Below are 20073 nucleotides of genomic sequence, written 5' to 3'. Positions count from 1 at the left end.
GGCATCTGACTAATTCGGAAAGGAAGAAGTAGTGACAGGGAGTAAAAAATGGCATCAAAGAAGCAGCAGCTGGGGAAACGCTGGTGCTGAACATGGTTGCTAAAAGCAAATATTCAATCTTGAGTATTTTTCTGGAGAAACTTCCATTTCACCAAATTAATTAGTTTTGACTCAAAAATCAAAAGGGGAAAATATTTGGTGCAGTCCTAAGCAAGAACATGAAGGGCGCAATCCTAACCCCTTATGTCAGTGCTTTCCAGCACTAACATAAGGGCAATGCAGCTCTGAGGTAAGGAAACAAACATTCCCTTACTTTGCCTCCGTGAGTGACACCCAGCTGCAGGTGTCATGTCCCATTGGCAGCACGTGTCCCATTGGCACTGCTATGCCAGTGCTGGGAAGCACTGACATAAGGGGTTAGGATTGCACCCAAAGTCAATTAACTGTCTGTTTTGATTTTAAGTCCAGAGGCCACTGAAAATGACCCACCCCAATTCTGCTGAATTTCTGGAATTACCCCATTGTCTATATCTGAATGTCAGTATATTTTCTACATATTTCTAGGATCTCTGAGTAAATCAGTGCACTTTCTGTCACACATTTCTCTGTGGCTCTAGTCACTAGTCTGGTCACTCTAGTCTAGTGCCCCATGTTACACCTAGAATGCTGGGTCTCTACTGTAATTCCTAGGGCAACATTCCACAAACTGTGGGTGAGTTACAAACCAATTTCAGGTGGGTCGCATAGCACCTACCTCAGCCACCTTTAAAAATAAAAAGATGAAATAGAGGGTATAGAGCTGCTGGTCAGGGTGAACTCCCAGTGGGAGAGAGGCATGGTGCTTTGCTCTGAATAGGTGGGAAGATGAGATGCTGGAAAGAAAGGGGGGAAGGCTGCATGGTTAGAGGAAGATCCAAGATCCTTTGACTTTCAAGTTGGAACATCTGAATTCTGAGCTATGCAAAATAACAGCACAAGTGCACAGTGTAATGAGACCTTTGACTGATCTTGGCTTAGGTTTGAAACCTAAATGGATGATGTCACTTCCAGCCATGACATCACTTCCAGGTTCATATCACTTCCAGTGGGTGAAGACAGATGGTTATTCTAAAAACTGCGTCCCAGTGCTAAAAAATTTGAGAACCACTGTCCTAAGGAAATCTATAAAGAAAATGTGGAAGGCTTTTAAATTCTTAGGACTTCTTTATTTTAAGAGTTTGTGTCTTCAGGTTTCACTACTTTCTTGTCTCCCCCATATACATATATCATGAATTTTTTGAGGGTCTTCTCTGTACATGCCTTCATATTTTTTTTCCATGACCATCCATAATGCATTTGACTTTGAGGATGGGCCAAAATCAGCAACCCCTGTGAATAGAGTTTGAGGAGCGAGTTGGGTGTATGGTGTGAGAGATGGTGTTGGTGAGAGAATGCAGCTGCCTGTTGACGTCTCCCATCTGGTGTAAGTGATACAAGAGCTAAAGCCAGCCAGCCAGCCAGCCAGGAGCTCTGCGTTTGCATTCCTTGAATGTTACCTCAACATGGGGCATATCCAACTCTCATTTAAACCATGGAAAAAAATGCCATTGACTTTCTTGCATTGGCCGTATTGGCCTTTAAGTGGGTTTTGCCTGCTGGCACTGTAAGTGAGGAAGAAAAACACCAATCTGATACAAAAATACTGCCAAAGGCTTTCCCTTTGCCTCCATTCTGTCTCTGCTCTTATATACACATCTGTATAACAGAATGAACCATTGTTTTCAAAAAGGCAGAAGAAACCTATGCTGTTTAATCAAGTCAAATTCCAAAGCCCCTTGTCTTCATCCTGTCTGACTAGCAGGATTCTTCACTTCAAGGAGTCATTTTCTTTCATGGCTATCTACTTGGCCTCCAGAATTCCTCATTCATAAATGTCATTCAAAGCAAAGCAGCATATTACCCAAAGGACAATTGCCCAGTGGTGTATTTGTATGGGGGATTCCAGAGTCTACTGGGGGGGGGGGAATCATGTCCTGGATTGTACTGTTTTAGATGGCAAGTTGGGCGATTGCACGTTTAAATGCTTCCTGCTGTAAAACGTAAAACAAAAACTGCTTTCCATGGAACACTTACATGTAAAAGGGAAGACTTCTAGGTAACTTTATCCCAGATGGGCTGGTTTTCTGTGCATAGAGAACTTTTACATGGGGGTGCATTCAATTGTGATATCATCCACTTGTAATCTGAAATAGTACAGTGCAGGAACAGTTTTATCCCATGATCTGTTTGTGTAACCCTACCTGTGAGGAATATTCTCTTATGGGAGCAGACCTGGCTCCCATAACTCTCTGTTACAGTGATATACGTTGTTTTTCTTCCTTAACAGTTTTCCCTCTTGGAATGTCTACTATCTCCAATAGCCAATTCAGCCTCATCTTCTTTTGCAGTTGTGGGAGTCATTCCAGTCATATAGAAGAAAGCATATACTGTAAATGGGCATTACTGGTTGGGCTCACTCGTTGACAGACTTCTGAGATCTGGAGCCGCCAGACAGATTCAAAATAAAAGTCAGACCCATTTGTTATTGGAAACAAGTTGGAACTGCTTAGTTTTGTGTGAAACATGTTGGCCAAGACAGTGAATGGGGATGTGCATTCCCACAAATACAGGTGTGCACCACTTGATGGGGATATGCCCTCCCATCCCCATTGTTATTCAATTAGGTCATTAAGTGAACAGTCAAATCTATTGCCTTTGTTGTGTAAAGAGACACTCCCTGCCAGACACTAGCTGGCTGCACAGGTTACTGGAGTAGACTGCCTCTTCTTTGCATTAAGAGACTCTCTGTTGTGTAAACAGACACTCTGTTGCAGGCTATGGGAGATGTGATTGCCTCATTAAGAGCATCTTTATTGTGCTTTGACCACCATCATATAGGCGGTCTGTTGTTAAGTGATCAGTTGTTAAACGGCAGACACCTGCATTGTAAAAAGATAGGAAATGACATCCCCATCAATACATTCACTGTCCTGCAACTGGGATCATATTTTATGCCACTTCTCCAGATGTGTAATGTTGCAGATATCAGCAGAGATGTATAATAACAGCTGATCTGTGGGTACAGTTCCTGCTCCAGCAAATAAATCGCACATGGGTGGGTGTTTGCATGATGTTTTCTGAGCTTTCACAAGTAGTGGAATCTCTTACAATCAGCACACTTTTTTCTCACCCTGCCCGCCCCCCAAAGGCAAACATTCAAATGCAATGGCCATTTTTAGATCCCTTCCAAATAAATTTCCTGTTCTGAGCACTATTTGAGGCTTCGCGTCTTCATTTTCTTCTTCCTGTTCTTGGTGCTGTCCTCTTTTTTCTTCACTATTAAATCACCTCCACTTCTCTTAAAGTGTTGCATCTGTCTTCAAACTCAGTTTCAGGGGCTGGTTTCATTAGTGACTTTTGAATCATGCTTCCCTTTTTTTTCTTTTAAATACTATGGCACTTTAAGAACTGTGTCTGTGGCACTTGTTTCTTGTACAGAACTATGCAGAGATCAAATAGGCAGGAAAATTCTAATAGACTTTATTTAAGCAAAATTGTTCTTATTTTAGTGCACATTTATTCTGTTTTTTTTTTAATTTAAGAGACATTTGTATATAATGTAGAATAAACAATGATAATGGATACCAACATGAATTTCACAGTATGTTCAGAAATAACACCATAAAAATAAAAGACAATGCAATTTGAATAGCTACCTATTTAGGGCCCAATCCTATGGGCCTCCAGTGCCAGCACCAAGCTCGAGCGCCAGCGCTGGGTATTACAAACGTGCTGGAGAGGAGAGGTCACCATCGCTGGGCCTCAGCACTGCACTGATGATTCCACGGCAACAACAGATTTGCCCATTGAATGGTAGTGCAGATTTACGGGGTGGGGGAAGTTCCGGGGGAAGGCAGGGTGGGAACCAGCCTGGGAGGGAGGTGGGACCAGCAGAGCCCTGCTCCACTGGATCCTATCCTCTGTGCAAAGCCCGACATGGAGGTTCTCTTGTGTTCACTGGCAAAATAGCTGGCACAGACTTGAGAAACCCCATTGCGAGGTCTGGGACATAAGTCCCCTTCCCCCAAGGAGACCTCCAGTGGCGCAGGTGGGGTCGCTGAATACAGCAGATACTATTTAGGTGCCGCTACACCTGGCAACACCGCCGGGGATAAGATTTCCTAACATTTTACCTAATCTTCAAAGGCTAAATGGAAATGTTAACAAAGGTCTGAAAGGTAAGATGCTGGTGGGCCTCTTTTGGAAATGAATACTACAGTTTCAAGCCCCCACTTAGAATGCCTTCTTTACAAGCCTTTCCAGATTTTACCTGGCACAAAAATGGCACTACCATCGCCATGTCCAACGGCAGATCTTAAGGGTCCCAAGAGCACTGATAGCGCTCTCTGAAACATGTGGGACTGTTAGTTCATACAAGACGTTTTAATCAATAAAGTTTACACTGTGCAAATTACATGAGCAGATGGGATTGCACTATTGTTTCATAGTGTCAGAGCAACATTCCAATCAATAAATCTAGATTATTCATTCTGTATGATACACATAATTTGTATAAGGCACAGAACTGGAATGGTTCGGGGGTGTGTGTGTGTGTGTGTGTGTGTGTGTGTGTGTGAGTATGAGAGAGAGAGAGAGAGTTTTAAAATACACTGTAATATTTTTACACACACACACGCACATAACCTGAATACATGCACATAATCTGAAAGACAGATCAAAAACATGCTGGTCACCAGCAAGAGCGTTATGATCCCCACAGGATTCCAGAAAGCAACCTTTTTGACTGACTCTTGACTGACAAGAGAGCTTTTAATGAAGTCTTGTCCCTTTTAAAAGAAACTGCTGCCTACCCTTTCTATCTAGTAGCCATTTTTGCTTTACACAAATTAGGAGTGGCAGGCACTTGGTGAACAGACTGACAGGTCTTTCCTCAAGTAACCAAATTACTAAATAGGACCAGATTGTGCTTTATTTTTGTTACAACTGAATATGAGTTTTCCCATAAGGAAATAAACAAAAGATGATTCCTCTGCTCCACAGCTGAATGGCTTGGATGTTAATTGAATCGGTGTGCTTAGATTCTGAGAGCTTGAAATTTAAGTCTTTTTATTCTGGGCTGCAATACAGTAATGAATCAAGCCAATATTTTAACATTTGGTAAATTATGACTGAAAAGTTTCACTGTTAATGACTTTCTGAAAAAAATGCAGTGTTTTCTTGGGGCTACAATTTAGGTTCAAAACTACTGCACTGTACTTAATTTTTCTCCCCCATAGAAGTTTTTGAAGACAATTGCCTTCATGCCCCCTGCTGTGTGCTTCCCAGCTGCCTCTGGCTAGCCACTTCCGGAATGGAAAGACGAGATTGAGCCTGTTCTGATCCAGTATAGCGGTTCTTATGCCTCTTTCAAACGTTCTCAGTGTTACATTTTTCATTCACTGTAACCTTTGGATTACAAAATCTCTTCTTTACTCATGCCAAAGGGTTAGCTTTAGATTTGTATATGCATATAGTGTTCAAAAGTAAGTGCTTATAGAAGTTTCAGTCCTTCTGGTTCAGTCCTTCCTCAGTTCTTCCTCAGTTTCAGTCCTTCCTCAGGCTGCTCTTAACTGCTTGTGATTGTGAGGAGCTCCAGAAGGATCTCTCCAGACTGGCAGAATGGGCAGCAAATGGCAGATGCGCTTCAATGTCAGTAAGTGTAAAGTCATGCACATTGGGGCAAAAAATCAAAACTTTCGATATAGGCTGATGGGTTCTGAGCTGTCTGTGACAGATCAGGAGAGAGATCTTGGGGTGGTGGTGGACAGGTCGATGAAAGTGTCGACCCAATGTGCGGCAGCAGTGAAGAAGGCCAATTCTATGCTTGGGATCATTAGAAAAGGTATTGAGAACAAAATGGCTAATATTATAATGCCGTTGTACAAATCGATGGTAAGGCAACACCTAGAGTATTGTGTCCAGTTCTGGTTGCCGCATCTCAAAAAAGACATAGTGGAAATGGAAAAGGTGCAAAAGAGAGCGACTAAGATGATTACGGGGCTGGGGCACCTTCCTTATGAGGAAAGGCTACGGCGTTTGGGCCTCTTCAGCCTAGAAAAGAGACGCTTGAGGGGGGACATGATTGAGACATACAAAATTATGCAGGGGATGGACAGAGTGGATAGGGAGATGCTCTTTACACTCTCACATAATACCAGAACCAGGGGACATCCACTAAAATTGAGTGTTGGGCGGGTTAGGACAGACAAAAGAAAATATTTCTTTACTCAGCGCGTGGTCGGTCTGTGGAACTCCTTGCCACAGGATGTGGTGCTGGCGTCTAGCCTAGACGCCTTTAAAAGGGGATTGGACGAGTTTCTGGAGGAAAAATCCATTATGGGGTACAAGCCATGATGTGTATGCGCAACCTCCTGATTTTAGGAATGGGTTAAGTCAGAATGCCAGATGTAGGGGAGAGCACCAGGATGAGGTCTCTTGCTATCTGGTGTGCTCCCTGGGGCATTTGGTGGGCTGCTGTGAGATACAGGAAGCTGGACTAGATGGGCCTATGGCCTGATCCAGTGGGGCTGTTCTTATGTTCTTATGTTCTTATGCTCCGAGGGAGTCAGTCCCTCTGGTGCATTTGACAGATGGGGAACTGAAGCCACTAGATAGAATTCCTATCACCCTCCTGACACTGAAGCCCTGACCTCTTGACCTATTCTAAAGTAAACTCAATAAAACTAATTCAGGTATATGGTGTACATTTAGGTTGCAACTCTATATGCACTTTTCTAGGAGGAAGTCCCACTGAATCCAATGGAAATTGTTTCTGAAAAGACATGCATAGGATTGTGCTGTTAATCTCAGTAAACCTCAGTTTGCCTCTTCCAACACTGCATCTTGACATATTATGATGTTAAACAGCAGTTTTGAGTCTCTCTCTGTCTCTCCTTCACCTTAAGTGAGTGATACAGGGGTACACAATTCTACCTGCCAACTTGGATAGGCTAATTAGATTTTAAACATATCAGGTGATGGAGCACTTAAAAAAAATTTCTCTGCTATCAAGTTGTTTTGAGAATCAGGAATCACAATAGATTTCCTCACTACATAGTGAACATCAAGATAATTACACCATTGTGTTTTAGCATGCTGCTCAATCTAGCCCTACACTTGTACATTGAATGACATTGCTCCTTATTTTGCTGTGCTAAACATCAAGACTTGAACTGAAATGAATATTGCTTTAATGTGTCTAAGAGGAAAAAATGTAACTCCTAAAAAAAAAACCCTGGTTTTTACAGTACAGTATATTTTAAAAAATAAATCTGGCATGCTTATAACTGCTAGAATTCAGGCTTACCATATCTAAAATAAACGAAAGCTACAGCAGTCATATCACATCAGCAGTTTGATTCTACCCGCACCATTGTGCAGCCCAGCTCTGTTTATATTTCCAAGATAACTAAGTAGTTACAATCTAAATTAAGAAAGTAGGTGACACCCTAGGAAGAAGTAGGGGAAGGAGGGGTGGTGGTGCACCAAGTGGGGATGAAAGCCAGAAAGGGAGTGGGGTAGGAGAGATACCCACACCCACGCTTTGACTCCACTTCTTAAAACGGAAATCAAAAGCTACGAGTAAAAGAGAGGGGTTTCCTGCCAGATGTGGTGAGTTATATAAAGGGGATGTAGTTTTCAATATAGTTTGCTGATCCAGCAGTCCCACAACTTCCTTTTGCTCTAGTTAAATAACTGAGATTGAGCCTCTTATCTGCCTGCAAAGAACTGCAGATAAACTATAATCGCCATGATTTGTCCAGAGAATTTGTGTGGAAAATAGGTGAAGTAACATTTATCAGTTCACCTTCTGTGCTTTGCACATAACACTTCCTTAGACAGAACACAAAGGGAGCTAACAATTTTTTGGTCATGCTTAATTAAGGTTGCCAAACCTGAGAAATCAGGCTGATACTGATCACCTGGCCACAGAACTTCACTACTTTGCTCCCAAGGCTGTAATATGATCCTTCCGACCATCTCATCCCAATACTCTATGCTCTGGACCTTGCTTCCTTTTCTTCTATAATTATTCCTTGCTTGGAAAATAAACCCACAACTGCTGATGCAGAATAAATTATGCAAATGAAAGCAAGGTCTGCAAATGCACTTTATTTGCAAACATTTCCATGAAGACGGAATTTGGGAGGTATACACTTAGCTGCTAAATTTTTCTGGTGGAGAACATGCACACGCATGCAATCCAAGTTCCTCGGTTTCCAATCTAACGTCACCCTGCTATTGCTTAATTTGGTGGTGGCTACTCCTTTTGACAAGTTTCCTACTAACCGAGTTCAGAGCATGGAACTGTGCCACTTGGATGTGCATTTCCAAACATATGGCTTGGGTAGCTTTGCCAGGGAACAGGCAGGCCTGCTATGTGCCTGACACTGTGGCTTAACCACACCCTGTAGGTCAACCTACTTCTTATCCAAGCATGCCACTGCCTCTGCCACAGGTTGACCAACCATGCTTTAATTCAGTGTTGGATTTTATCATACTAAGATATTATTACATGCTGCTGAATGAAATTAAGATGCTATCTGTTGTTCCATTTTAGCTGCCTGCCGAGGTTGCAAGCAGATTTTAACCATGGTGGGCTTTCTATGTAGAGCCCCTAGAATTACGTTATGTCTGTTTTGATTAGCAGACCATACATGAGGCAACCTTTTAGCACAGACAGATGTATAGTTCTTGATTCTACCCATTTACCTTTAAGGGATAAAGTGTCCTTCACATTCTCCCCAAGGAGTGCAATATGTTTCCAAAAGCCATATTAACCTCTTCAGTAAATGGAAGTGCCTCTGGAATTTCAGTCTTCTTTGTTGCTATTGGCTACAAGTTCATATACATACACACATACAGAGACACACATGAGTTCTATGCTTTGTGCATTTCAGATGGTGATCCTTGTTTGCTGGCTTGAGGGAGCTTCTAATAATGGGAATTATGATATCTTTCTAAATTACAACAGAGATTCTTGTGGTAGCTCAAAAACTAACCAGCTTATTGTCACATAAGCTTTCATAGGCTGTAGCTCACTCCATAAAATGCAAGCTATGGTGTACTTGTTTATCATCATGGTATTTGAAATAATTGAAATAGAGACGCCGCTGTGCAAATCTGCAGCTCTGGAGAAGGAGATAGAAGGATGCTGTTTGACAAGCAAGAACTCCTGCTAGTTACCTTATCAGTGCTGAGCGTGTAATGCAGGAGATTTGCATGTCACAGGGCACAATCCTAATCCTTTATGTCCGTGCTTTCCAGCACGGACATAAGGGCAATGCAGCTTTGAGGTAAGGGAACAAGCATTTCCTTACTTTGAGGAGGCCTCTGTGAATGACACCCAATTGCAGGATGCAGCACACGTCCCATTGGCACCGCTGTGCCAGTGCTGGAAAGCACTGACATAAGGGGTTAGGATTTCACCCACAAACTCTGACTCTCTGAATCTGAAAGTGACTTAGTAGTACTGTATCTGCATTGGACTTTATTTCCTTAGAGGTTTGGTAGCTTTACACATACATTGCGGTGGTAGGAAGATTTTTGGATTTGACCATCTCACACTTTCCCATAACTAAGGCCATGTGTACTCAGGTTACATATATCAAAATTTTGCACCAAGATAACCCATATTCTCCTCCAAGAAAAGATGAATTTTATTATCTGTATGGATTAGGCAAATTAAGGAATGGTGTACCATATGTTCCTTCAGTTTCTTCTGCAGTGATTACTATTTTGCATAATTTATTCTATTTATGCTGGGCATAGTAGGCTGAGGCCTATGCTGGCCATCAAAACAGTACTTCTGATCACTGGAAACCTTATTTAACTACTCCTCTAGTTCATGAGATTTCACAATGGAATTTTCCATGGTTGGTTGGTTGGCAACCTTCAGTCTCGAAAGACTATGGTATAAGCCTACAGCACCTGGTATTCCTAGGCGGTCTCCCATCCAAGTACTAACCAGGGCTGACCCTGCTTAGCTTCCGAGATCAGACAAGATTGGGCATGTGCAGGGTAACAGTTGCTGTGGAATTTTCCATACAATTTCAATATTTTGTTTCTCTTTGAAAGAAAGAAAGCTGTGTTATCGAGAATCTGAATTCTGCACCCAGTACTATAAGTACTTTTCTGGAACGCATAGAAGTTTGATGCGCATACAACCCTTCACATTACATGCCCACAATGCCACTGTAGCTCTCCACTGGCATTGTCAAGCAAAATGTTTGCTATTCACTGAGTTACTCTATTCCTAGCAGTTGCTGGTTGTTGGTAGTGGGGGTGGCAGCAGGGTTTGGCCAGGTTGGGCACTGGGCAAGGGTCCAGGCCTATACCCAGCAGAAGGCCCTCTCATTCCTAAGCCTGCTGCACTAATGATAGCAGTTGTACCCAGTGCAGCACCAGGGGTTAAGTGAGGGATACCATGGCGGGTTTCAGTGCAAGTCCCAGGGTTCCCACCAATCTGGCTCTGGCACTAACCTCTTTATGGCTAAAAGGAATAAGAAGAAACAGGGCCTAGGAAAGGAATGTTGGGAGTAGTCCAGAAGGTGGAGAAAGAGAAGACTAGAAGGAGGAGTTTGAGAGAGGAAGAAAACAGGACATGAGCAGCACATGGCCAGGAGCTGCAGAGAGAAGGAAGGCTGACCTGCTCATATTGATTTGAAGCACTCAGCCAAAATGTTGGCCACAGGCATCCAGTTTCATCTGGAATTTAGTGCTGCAACAACAAAAAGGCACAGAAGGTTTTTTGTGCGTGTGGTCTTCAAGGAACGGCAAAGCATATGCCTGAGACAAAGGGGGGAAATTGCCCCTTTTGATGAGCCTCGACATGATAATTACCGTAAGATGCTATTACAGTGAATGATACAGAGGTTCATGAACTGCTACATATTTAAAGACAGTACAGGCTCCAAACTTTCTCTTTTGAACCTTATGTGACCTTCTTGGGCCTGCCAAACTGGGCTGAAAAGCAGAGGGGAGCAAGCAGGTCCTTTCGCAAGGTATTAGCACTTCTAGCCAGGCCAACCATTTTTTGCAAAAAAAAAAAAAACCCACAGAGAGACCAGAGCAGCCTTTCCCATGATATTTTGGAATTTTTCCTGCTCTCTGTTTCTGTCTCCAACCTGGAGAAACAAAATTATGTGGGGAAAAGAAACTTCTACCAACATCTTTGATCTTCACTTGTGGGCTTTACAGTTCATGTTACCGTTTTGCCCATTCCCAGCTCTTATTTACATGCTTAGGTTTTTAACAAATCATTTGTCCTCCTTTAGGTATGTGGAAACCTCATTGGAACCATAAGGAAAGTTCTAAATCTTTGCTGTGTGGGTGGAAAGGAATATCTCTGGCCAAGCATTCACAACTAATTCCACCCAGCCAGCGCAGTGCCAGAAGAGAGTGAGTTAAAACAGTTCCTCGGTGAAGACTTGTTCGTTTTAGGATTTACTGCTAGACTATCTTTCACATTTCTTCCAAAAACATAGTCATAGTAGCAAATGAATATGAACAGCAGCTATTAAATGAAAACTCTTACTGCCTGTTCGAGTATGTGCCCAATGAGCAGGGCCATGTTCATTTTAATTTTTTACATTGATTTGTTTAAGCTTTATAAAAGCTTTGTTAAGCTTTGTTAAGATTTATAAAATTATATATTATGGTAATAAATAATAACAATGAACCCTGCTCATGCCCAATCTCGTCTGATCTCAGAAGCTAAGCAGGGTCAGGCCTGGTTAGTACTTGGATGGGAGACTGCCTGGGAATACCGGGTGCTGTAGGCTTATACCATAGTCTTTCGAGACTGAAGGTTGCCAACCATCAATAAATAAAAAACAGAAGGCAGGAGCAAGAGGAGAAGGCTTTTAAGAACAAGCAGTTTTCATTTGCCTGTACAAGAAAGTGTCCTGGTAGGGCACTCCCTCCAGGAGGTACCAGTAATTCTAAACTGTAGCACAACGACCTTCTCCATACCCCAGGGAATCTTCCTTGTGTAGATGGAAGGGATCCAGAGCAAGTCTATCCCACCTGACTTCAGAAAGAGGTTTCATACAGGAGACTCCCTAAGATATGGAAAACTTGGCCAATTTCATGCTCCCAAAGTTTACCGCCTGAAATTTGAATTGGGCCTCAAAACTAACTGGAAGCCCATGGGATGGTTTAGATGCAACCCCAAGGTGGTGTGCTGTTAAGGGCACAAGCCTGGAGTGAACCCAGGCTCCAATGCTCACTCCTCCTCCTCTGGGACAAAAAATATTTCTGTGGACCCTGTGGTTGCCGGCCAGCTAGTGATTTACCAGACTAACAAGTGCACCTGTGTTCTGTCAGGTAAGCACTATAGGAAGTTGAAAAACTAGTAAAACCTAAATTCTGCCAGATTCCACCCGTCATCTATTATATTATGCTCAGGCTCCACTCTGACCTGCTAGATTCCTCCAGGCTCCACCCTGATTTGCTAGATACCCGGCACTGGAGTGCAATATTTTTTAAATCAAAACTTGTCAACCCTGGAGTACACCACAGGCACCTATGCTTCCACCATACCACCTTCAGCTGTCCTAAAAACATTTACTCGTCTCTAGTCAAAATCACCTACCAGTGACCTACCAGCTTACCAGGGGGACGCACACCCCCAGCCTCTGAATGCGAGGGGAATTCCAGAGGGTTGTCTGAGCCTCCCAGAGGCAGCACTTGTCCAATTGCTGACTGAAACTCAGACTGGTTTCCTCCATGAAACCAGAAGTCGCACAAGGGCCATGATTTACCCCAGTCTGAGCCTTGCAGAGGCAGCACTCGAATGTGTGCTGCCTCTGGGAGGCTCAGACAATGCGGAGGGGAGGGGATTGGAGCATCCCCTTCCCCGAGGAGGGTTCAGATTGAGTCAAGCACCGCTTGATGACTGTATTTCTGATTATCTTCTTATCTGGCCCACCAGTGACAATTTGCATCATTCATGCCAGCATACCTGCTCCTCACCCCTTTCAGGGGATTTTCCAGCTACTGCCCTGTGTGTGTGTGTTATCACTGGTTTGCCACAGATATTTGGTCTTTCTTTTGAAATAGTACAGTCTACAGATAAGTGGATTCAAGTATGCCTAAATATATGCCAGCCCAACTCCCACAGAGCTAACCAGACTGACTTGGGCCTGTGCATGTGCCTGAGCCGCAGGCCTCTGCATTACTTTTGAGCCGCACCCTGCAGGCAGGTGATAGCCAGACATCTCATGCTGTTGAAATTTTCATTTGGTCTGGAATTTATTTATTTTTCTTCCCTGCATGTGGCTGTTTCTCAGCTGGTAAAAATAGGCTGCTGCTAAATCTACCTTGGCATCTCTCACTTTACAAAATTGAGGTAAAATGGGGGCCTTGTGCTTGCCAATTAAAAGCATGCGTGCGTGCAGGAGTTCTGTAAACACACCAAAGATGGAAGGAGAACTCAAACGACCTCTTGGAGAGGTACGATCCCTAGTTATTTCCCAAACTACTGATAGCTGAGGCATACTTTTTGGGGGTGAAGTGCCTGCACACTGTGCTCTTACAGCCCAAAATGTTTGCTTTTAAAATGTGTCAGAATAAGAATAACCCATCCCCACAGGAGATCACCTCTGTGTTTCTGCATGAGTCACTGTTCTGGGCAATCATCCTAACAGGCAAATTCAGAGTAGTGACTCATGCAGTGATGTAACAATAGGCAAATCCTGTTTTCCAGAGGTTAAACTGGAATGCGCATGCATGGCATCAGCAATCTCAAAAGGAATTACTGCCATAGTTTGTGAACTTCTGCAGCAGACCAGGTGGATACTTACTGAGCTTGCGAGCATGAGTACTTCAGAAAAATCCTGTTCTCCAATGTAGTCAACTTAGAAGCCATGTTGGACTGTTAAAAGAAAAGAGCCTGGTCACTTATAGCAAGTAAAACTCATGGAAACCGTACAGACATTGGGTTTATTTTTTTTTAGACAGATGACAACAATTAATATAAGGTAAATTTGGGGGCCGTATTTGCATAGCTAATTTAAATTAAAATGAATTCCCTTCCCCTCCCCAATAGCTCATCCTTCCTCTGCTCTGTCCCCCCCCCCCCTTTCAAATTGTTCAGATATTCAAAGACTTACCTCTGTGCTTTTGTAACTTCACAAAATTCAAAGGCATGTGGGAATTACGAGTATCTAGTTGGAGGTTCATGATTTACCAAAAAATACTATTTTATAAACTAGCAGGGCAAACTGAAAAGGTGCTTGCTGCACAGCAGGATGTGAATCTAATGAGGCTGCCATATCCAGAAACACATTCACAAAGAAGGGACCTAACAGCATCGGTCTTGGAGAGAGAAATGTCCTTGGAAGCTATCAAGTGTCCTTTTACTGGTGTGAATGAATGTGTGGATATTTCTAGGCCTTTAAGGATCACCTTTCTTCTTGGAAAGTGACAACAGAAGCAGTGGGTGTAAACAGCAACAAGCTATCTTATAAACTATACTCATTGGTCTTCCTTAGTTATCAGCGTACCTACTGCTACCTGGGGTGACCAAATGCCAAGAGACATGGGTTCTTGCACCACTAACAGTTGGATTGAAGAGGAAATGTTGGTTGGTACATTTTGCCATGTAGGGTGACAGATCCTGGTCAGAGGCTAGCCAAGGTGGGATCACAGCTATGGGCAAATGAAACCTGTCCCCCTATTTCTGTAGAGTTGTTGGTTCTGTAGCTTCAGAGGCTTATGAAAACTCGCTCCTTGGAACCGAAGCCATAAATCAGAGCAGCATTTGTTCATGCTAATAAGGAGCCTGGCCATTACTTCAGTGGGATGTGAATGCGCGCACACACACCACCATTTTCTAAACCTAAGAATATGCACACCCAGCTGCTAAAGTTCTTCATTTCCCAATGAAAATAAATGGGATAGAATCAGAGAACTCAGGATCGTTATACACACTGGCAGAACTATAATACAGTATTCACTTAAATCAAAACTGCTGCATCCTTACTCATGGCCAATAATTTAGAAAATAAAAATCTTTAGTTCTTCATTTTGAACTGTAAATCAAGCAGGGAAACAAACTTTTAAATCCACAGCAACAACAACTACACAGTCCTACTACAGGAAACCCTGGAGACCCCTCCTCAGTCTGCTTTCTTCCTCTTTACTAAAAATCAGTACAGTCATACTTCTTTTTCTTCTCCAGATAGGGTAAATTGCAACACACAAAAAGGAACCCAAAATACTGCAGCTGTTACAAACCTGAACATTGAAAACTAAGGCCACCGGTCCCCAAACATTTATATAGTCTCATAGAAGCTGCACCACACTGCTCGTGTTCTTTTTATTGCACACCCTTTAAAAGCACAGGAGCCTTATCTTGCTCTGCCTCTAGGGTTGCCAGCTGACAGCCCGCCCCCCCCCAGCAGTCTGCAGCAGTGTCTTTAACAGCAGCTTGATCTGCAAAACTTAACAGGTGAAGCTTTTCATAGCATGAAAGCACTGTAAGCAGTATCAAAGTCTACGGGTTAAGTTTCTGTTAAAGTCACAGAGGCTAGTTAAAAAGAAAAGTTGGTGATCCTCAACTTTGTGTTTTGTTTTGAGCTAATTCCAGTTTTAATAGTGAAATTGTAACTGTTGCTTTTTGTTTTTGTTATTTTAATTGCTCTGTTTCTTTTTAATTATGAAGTTGGTGTAATTATTATTATGCATTGCCTTGAGCACTCAATTGAAAGATGACTGTTTGATGTCACCCTCCACACCCATCGTCCTCAACAGATCAGGTCCAGCTTTGAATTCTGTCAGTACAAGGAGTGTCTCAATTGCTAGAGAAGCTGGCCCTGAGAGAGGTGCTCTTGATGCTATGAAATGACATGCCCCCCTAACATCCAAGTTGCAATTCTTTGGCTGCTTTCAGGAAGGTAGTGCAAGACCCTTATACCCTGATAAGTTTTGGGCCTGCCTGATTCAGGGGTGTTGAGCTGGGTGAACTGGAAGCCAGTGGACTTTTGTATAATTACTATTATGTGTTTTATGTAGGATTTGTTGTTTTGTAAGTGTAAATGATAACATTTAAGTTTAGATTATATATTAAGAGGCATTATTTCATTTTTGAGAAAGAAGGGAATATGCCACTTAAATATATCAGCTAGATATTAAAGATATTAAGGAGATAAACTGTAGATACAATTGTATGAGTGTGTGTATATAAAATATACTACCTGATTTATTGGGATATCTTTTCAGTTGAACAAAGGGGTTTTTAGTCACTAAGAGCCCAATCCTAAACTGGGACAGCACCAGCAGCCGGTGCACTGCCCTGGCAAATGCTATGGCAAAAGTGCTATGAGGCACTCTGGCACCAGCAGGGAGGATGCTGTGCCAGCACTGAGGCCCGCACCAATCAGCATTGAGCCTCAGCGCCGAGAAGACGGTCTTGTGGAGTGGCCAGGGGAAGGTGGAGAGGAGGCAGAACTGGGGAGGGAGTGCTGATTGGGCCTCTCGAGCTGTGGAGCCCTACGTGTTCTGCATAATTTATTTTGTTCTTGCTGGTCAAGAAAGAGGCAAGGGTATTGAAGCTACCAAAAAAATCTTAGGCCTGCGCCTCTATAGATTCTGTCATTTCGTCAAAAATTTATTCTTTCAAGCATGTTTTTGCAACCAGAAAGGCTAGAAACGTGTTTTAAAACATAAAATAAAATAAAGGAAGTTGAATTCTGAACGCTTTATAATAATCAGCAGTTTTTCTGCACTTCTACAGAATTGCAGCAAAAGAAACAGATCTTCTTAAAAAAAAACAAAAAAAAAACTATGAGTTGTCCTAACATTCACTGCTTGTGCAAGGAAAAGCTATAAAAAAGGGGGGTTCTGGAAAATACATAGCTATGATCACACTATGGAATGCAGAAGATGATCTTTAATGTGGAATCCAGCTCAAGCTGCATTCCAATATTCCCCACTTCCCAGCCTGCATGATTGTGTGGGGTGGGGAAAGACAGTCACTTGATTGTTTTCAGGGCCAGTTCATGTCTTTCTGGCACCTATGGAAGAATGCCAGATGTTGCTTCCCCATCTGATGGTGTGCCAGCCCCTGCTCCTCCCACTCTCCAATGACCTCGCTCAGCATTTCCCTTCCCAACATTTGCTCTTCCTCTCTGTCCCTTCTTCCCTTTCCAGTCCAGGGAGGAGGAGGTGTAGCAGGGGAGGCAAGCAGGAGGACAGAGGTGGTCCCCACCCGCACCAGCAGTCTGCTTCCTGAGGTGACTGCTTCATTTGGCCTCATGGATGGGCCAGCCCAGACTGTTTTCAGAGTATAGAAAACCACTGAGGACACTAGTGGTTCAAGATTCAGGCTCCTCTTGTTGCCTGTGACTTAACAACCTTCACCCTGAGCCATCCCATGTGCAGAATAAAAATTTAAATAATCCTCCCTGTATACAGAAAACTAAAGTGGTTGGCAACCTTCAGTCTCGAAAGACTATGGTATAAGCCTACAGCACCCGGTATTCCCAAGCGGTCTCCCATCTAAGTACTAACCAGGCCTGACCCTGCTTAGCTTCTGAGATCAGACGAGATCAGGCATGTGCAGGGTAACAGTTGCTGCAGAAAACTAGCCTTCCCATTTTTTTTTTTAATATGCTAGTTTTCTATATGTAGGATTATTTTTCTCATTGTAAGAGAGGGAGCATTCAGACATTCAACCTGTATCCAGGACAGGACAGACTAGATCACTTGATTACGCTGATAATTACATAACTACCCCTCTGATAAACAACAAGCATGTGGTTTAAAAATGTATCGACCACACTGTGGGCTAAACAAGGCATTTAACTGGAACTCACCATGTCTTTTTCTCCTTTTCAAAAAGTAGTTGTGGGCGACAGGCCCAATATGGGGGGGAGGGGCTTCACCCTGTGCCAGTGCCCCAACTTATGTTTTTGTGCCTGCACATTTTCTCATCCAGGTCTAGGAGAAACTTCGACAAGAGAAGAGTTAATTTATTTGGAGAATTGGTGGGGTGGTAAAGGATTAAGAGCCCAATCCTATCCAGTTTTCCAGCACTGGTGCAGCCGCAATGCAGCCCCAAGGTATGGGAACAAATGTTCCCATACCTTGAAGAGGCCTCTGTGACTGCCTTCCCATCACAGGAAGTAGTGCATACCTCAGTGGCACAGCCGCACCGGCACTGGAGAATTGGATCGGATTGGGCCCTAAACCACCTCTCCCTGCACTATAGCCCCAATTCAAACCCCCACAGCTGCATTTTTATTGATATCTATTATGTTTAATTACACAGGCCAAAACACATTTTGCTTCCGTAAACCTTACGCCAATTCCTGGCTATATTTGGGGTGCTGATTCCAAAAATGGCATCCGTTTTACCCTATCTAGTTTAGGAGAAACAGCATAGCCTCTTTAGTGAATGGTTCAAGCAGCTTCCTCATGAGGAAGCCTACACCATGGTTTTCTCATGAGGAAGCTGCTTGAACCGTTCACTAATGACGCTGTACTATATCTCCAAAACTAGACATGACAGGACAAAACGGATGCCATTTTTTGAACTGGCACCCCAAATTCATATCAAACCACCATAAAGTTTGGGAAAAACTTTTCTGACCCTCAATTTTGTAGGCCTGTGTTGTTATTAAATTTTTGAAATGTAGAGAGACGAGAAGTGTTGGGCAGCCCAATCCTGAGCTGTCCGGGGTGCGTGGCTGCAGAGGCGGGTGGCACCTCAGGAGAAGGGGACTTTCATCCCCTTCTCCCAGGTAAGGGATGCAGTCCCACAATGGGGCTACTCACTTTACTGCCAACTAAAAGGTTGGCAGTAAGGTAAAGGCGTTCGTGTAGGGTGCCAAGCCCCACATGAACGCCTTGGTTCTGGTGGAACGGAGCTCCATGGGACCTGCTCCCTCCCTCCCCTGGCACGCCTCCTGCCCGCCCTTTCTCTACCTCCTGCCTCCCCGTCACACCTCCTCCTCGCCCTCTCTCCGCCCTCCGCCTGCCTCTCCCCTCCCCGGAACACCTCCTCCCTGCCCCCTCCCTTCCCCTCCCCATACCTGCTTACCTTGCCACAGTTCGGTGCTCCATGAGGCCGCCGAGCAGCGGAGGATGGGCGCCCGCCCGGCGCCCTGGGCTAGTACTGGGCTAGCACGGACGCTAGCCCAGTGCTAAGCATTGCATGTTTGCGACAGTGCACTTCGGCGGACAGCCGGAGCACCGAGCTAAGGATTGGGCTCCAAGTCTTGAAACGCTCATGTAATATGTCTAGTTTGGCCCTGTGAGCCAAGATGCAGAGAGGGTAAGCCCAAAGTAGTAGAAGGTCTTGCTCTTAAAACAGATGTGCTGTGTTTCAATGCCTCATGTAGACGATATCTAGAAATTAATCATGGAAGCTCTTGCTGTGAGACTTCCTGTGTTTCTCGGAATGGGAGTATTCATCAGTGAAAAATTTATGCCTGTGGTCATTTGGCTCTGGGATTCGGCTAGAATATGACGTTCCCTATACAATTATTGCTTGATGTTTTCTACTTCTCACTTCCCTGAGCTACTGCGAGGCCTAACAGCCTTTTAGCCCAGTCCTGTCCCCCAACAGGCTGTCTTTTTAGTTCTGACGTGGCTGAAGGGCCTGACTGCCACTGCAGTTCTAGGAGTGTCAGCTGACTTTGTATCGGTGTCCTTTCACCAAGCATCTTTGATTACCGAGCTATAGAAAAACATGGAGAGATGGCCAGCTCTGTACTTTGCTGACTATATTCTCTCCAAGATGAATATGGGGTGCCAGGAAGCAGTTCCTTCTCTTTTGCTTAGTAGGGGTGCTCATATATGCCACATTTTGGATCTCCTCCTTGGTATGGCTCTTCTTGTTCAGCACAAACATTTTTAAACTATCACTTACAAAAGGCTTCCTCTAGCCAATATCTTTGTTTCCTTATACAGTGCTTTGATTGTGTAAAATGCTGTGCGCTAGCACATCAGCCCACACTGGAATTCATTTCTTCTCTCTTCTGGCCTTCA

At 43.6% G+C, this 20073-nt stretch overlaps 1 protein-coding gene and 1 pseudogene across 1 annotated transcript in view; one reads left to right on the top strand and one right to left on the bottom strand.

Moving 5' to 3' along the window:
- The window catches only part of ZCCHC24 (zinc finger CCHC-type containing 24), a 148813-nt gene that overhangs the window by 47974 nt on the left and 80766 nt on the right, over positions 1-20073 (top strand). The gene's annotated exons all lie outside the window — the stretch shown is intronic.
- LOC136646271 (5S ribosomal RNA) lies at positions 17544-17663 on the bottom strand (annotated as a pseudogene).

Source organism: Tiliqua scincoides, chromosome 3 (assembly GCF_035046505.1).
Source record: "Tiliqua scincoides isolate rTilSci1 chromosome 3, rTilSci1.hap2, whole genome shotgun sequence".
NCBI classification, from domain to species: domain Eukaryota; kingdom Metazoa; phylum Chordata; class Lepidosauria; order Squamata; family Scincidae; genus Tiliqua; species Tiliqua scincoides.
The sequence above is the reverse complement of the archived record's forward strand: the minus strand, read 5'-3'. Positions and strand labels throughout refer to the sequence as shown.